The 3,851-nt window shown below is 39.9% G+C and overlaps 1 pseudogene; it reads left to right on the top strand.

Moving 5' to 3' along the window:
* The first annotated feature begins 1,367 nt into the window (after positions 1-1,367).
* On the top strand, positions 1,368-2,572 carry LOC113182018 (schwannomin-interacting protein 1 pseudogene; annotated as a pseudogene).
* Positions 2,573-3,851: the final 1,279 nt, after the last annotated feature.

The raw sequence follows: 3,851 nt of genomic DNA, 5'->3' as shown, positions 1-3,851 counted from the left end.
TCCTATCCAGTTGCAGTGGCAGGTTTATCTTTACCATGAGGGTCTTGGAAGCACACTCCTTATCTTTCTTGTCTTTTCTTCTGTGCTGGTGCTTGGCTCTCTATTGAAGTCTGCTGATTACATTTGGTTTCCATTGCTGTTTTCCTAAAGGGAGAGAGTGTCCTAAGCAGAGACTGTGATGCCTGGCAGCTGTGGTAGATAGTATGAACCAATACATCAGCATTCTGGTGTTGATGTTGATTTCTGATTCACTGCATATGCAAAAACTCTTTTCCAAGCCTGTGTGGCTGAGGACCATAGAAGTCCTGGTGTTTTCAAGATATCTGACAACTTGTGAGTCTGTGAGGAAACAGATGATGAATTTCTCTTGGAGACCCCCACATTGCCACATGCCAACCCATCACCTATTTCTTGGGTATTAGTATGAGGCCTCAGAGAGATCAGTGTTTTATGCTGGAATCCCATTGTGTGTGTCATTCCTGGTTTTGGTAAGGCTGGGTTTCAGCTTTTCATCTTAGCATCTCTTGCTGTGAGCTTCATGACATGACTTGCTGCTCTCTGGTCTTAGAGTAGAAGAGCCATGAGGCAAGCTTGAATCTTACTTTAACAGACATTTCATCCATAAAAGAGGATGTCCAAATGTTCATATGAAAATTTACTCATGCTCATTTGTTGTAAGGAATATGTCATTGAAAACCAAACTGAGATGCTACTTAATAATCATTGGAATTACTTTATCAGACTAATAATACCAAATGTTGGCAAGGATGTGGAGAAACTGAGACTCTTTTATAATTCTGGTGGGAGTGTAGTATAGCAGTCTGTTTGGCAATCTAATACTGAACCTACATTGATACTATATCCCAGCAATTCCATTCCTAAGTACTAAATTTAACAACAGTAATGTGTACACATGCTCACCAAAAGACATGTGCAAAAATATTCATTATTCTTAGAAGCTTTAAATGGAAAATAACCCAAATATGCATGAACACTAGCATTAAAAATACACTGTGTTATATCCATATTGTGGTGTTCTAAAATGCAATGAAAGTGAAGGAACTACTCTTATTCACAGCAACCTGCATGAACCTCGTTAACACAATTTCTAATGAAAGAAGCCAGACACAAAAGATTATATGTATAGGGTACTTAGAAGAAGTTTAAAAACAGACAAAACTAATTTATGGTGTTAGAAGTCAGGGTAATGTTTACCTTTGGGGGAAGAGTGGTTATGATTGGGAGCAGCAGGAGAGGGGCTTCAGAGGTGTTGTTAAGGTTTTTATTTTTAATCTGGGCAGTGATTATATACGTGTGTTCACTCTGAAACTCCATCAAGTAGTGCTATTAGAATTTGTACACTTCCCATGGCTGGGCTTGCTCGTATGTCTATAGGTGGTCTGGCAGATAGCTAGCTTAGACTGGCTTAACAGGGGCAACTCAAGAGACTGAGCTTTGCAACATGTCTGACCTGTTCCCATGGTAATAGCAGAAGAGCAAAAGGGGAGTTCCAATGTTCAAGTCCATTTCAAGCCTCTGCTTCTGTCATATTGACTAATATTCCATTTGTCAAAGTTGGTTACATGGTAGAAGCTAGGCACGGTGCAGGCTGTTCCACTCTTAATGGGAGGGAAACTGCCAGGTTATGTGATAAAGGCCTCCACTTCAGGAAGGTGATGAATTGGGCCATCAACATAATCTACCACAATGTTAGAGAAAGAGAAGTGAATAGTGACAAGATAATGAACACATACAATAACTGAGAGAAAGAAGCACAGGGTGCTTTAGGGGTACAGAAGAGGGAAAGCTCCATATTTTTGCTTATATGAAAAATTATTCATGGAGGCCCCACGCCTGCTGTGGGCTGTGCTAAGCAACCGTGGGTCTGCGTACTAGGATGCCCATACCAGGCACAGAAAATCCAGAGTCTATCAGACAAGTTGGTGTTCGGAAGCTGCTTCAATGATGGTCCGGGAATTTATACCAGCTGCAGCAGGAGTGGCAAGCCCAAACTCTCCTCTGGACTCCAGAGTGGGACAAACCTGCATATTTGCTTGTCAATGACAGTGATAACAACAGCAAGCTGGGACACATCCTCATCCCCTACGAGCAAACAGAGCTCTTTCTATTCCCATAGAGATACTCCTAGAGTCCGAGACTTGGGATGATGTGGACTTCCTAACGAGGCAGAAAAAATTGCAGGCTGAAGCCAAGATGGTCCTCATCTTGGCCAAGCCCATGGACAAAATGCAAGTGGAGGTGGAGAAACAGAACAGGAAGAAGTTTCCCATGGCTAATCTCCTGCCTCACCTGCCTCACAGCAGGGAGTGCTTGATAAAGAGGAACCTGAAGATCACCTGACCTTCGTGGCATGACCCTGGTCAGCTGCAGGTGATAAGTCAATGATCTCCACTCCCAGATCAAAAGCTCGAATGAAGAGTTGGTGCAGTTGCTCCTCAACCAAGACAAGCTGAATACAGAGCAAGATACCATGCTGGTGGACATCAAAGTCTTGACCAGACATGCTGAAAGTCAGCAGAAGCGCATGGCAGAGAAGATGTCTGCAAAGTGAGGAACCATCAGCCAGAGCCCAGTGGAGTTGACTTTGCCTCTATACTTTGAAGTGCTGTTGCTGAAAGTGGCTCAGAGGCAGACAAACTGCAGTGTCAGTCATGGATGATGCCTGAAGCTTCATGTTCAGTGATCTGCCTTTGCTTTTTAATTTATTTTTTTATGTGTGTACTTAATATTAGGCATTTTAACAAAATGTTGTTATAAAAAATGTACTGTATTTATACCATCATAAACCATGGTTGATCGGAGGGTGGTTTTAACTTTATTTTTACTTAGAGGTTTTTAAGTTGGAGCAATACTTTGCATTGACTACTTCATCCTTCACTATAGTTTAAAGATCTGTGAATGACAGTGCTACACAAGTCAAAATATATGCCTGCCTCCTTGTAAAGTCGTAGCTTTCCCTAATATGTATCTGAATCAGTTTTCAACATTTTGTGAATGTTGACTACTTGAAGTTCATTTTCAGATGTGCTATGAACATTATGTTGGCTTCAGACAGTTTCTTGAAAGTTTTACTTATAAATATCTAAAATAAAGTTAAAACTTTGTTTAAAAAATTATGCATGGAAAAACTCATGCATAGACCTGTCCCCTTCAGGACTGTGAATTTCTTGCATCTGCTTCATTTCCACATTTCTCACAGTTCTAAGCATAAGGCCTTGCATAGAACAAGTATTTGAACATTTGTAAAATAAAATTTCATCCATAAAAGTAGTCATCTCTTCTTTATCCATTTTTATTTCTGCTTCCAGGAGAAGAAAGAGACCCATGGATGTAGCAAGACATATCTTTGTATTTTACAATAAGTTCCATTCTTAGAATAGACCCCAATCAAGTGAAGGATTGGTGGAGTTCCAGAGTAGTGATTGTTGAGTGGAATCCTTCAAACTTTTTTGTTGTCTCTTATATGTTTCTTTTCAAAATTATGGGTATATATAATGTAGAACTAACACATTTACAATGTTGTACAACTATTGCCATCATCCATCTCTAGAATTTTTTTCGTTTTCCCAAACTAAAACTCTGTCCCATTAAACAATAACTTCCCATTACCTCCTGTTGCCAGGCCCGGGCAGCATCCATTTTACTTTCTGTCTTTATAACTTTAACTATTGTAGTTATCTCATATGAATGGACACATATAGTATTTGTCTTTTAGTAACTGATTTATTTCACTAACATGTTGAATGACATACATTTTTCATCTCCCTACATTCCCTTTAGGAAAAGGGCAGCTAGTTGTCAAAAATCAAAAACCCATGGCCTAGGGATAT

This window comes from Urocitellus parryii, chromosome 6, assembly GCF_045843805.1.
Source record: "Urocitellus parryii isolate mUroPar1 chromosome 6, mUroPar1.hap1, whole genome shotgun sequence".
Lineage (NCBI taxonomy): Eukaryota > Metazoa > Chordata > Mammalia > Rodentia > Sciuridae > Urocitellus > Urocitellus parryii.
Note: the sequence above shows the minus strand (reverse complement) of the source record. Positions and strands in the feature narration are given on the sequence as shown.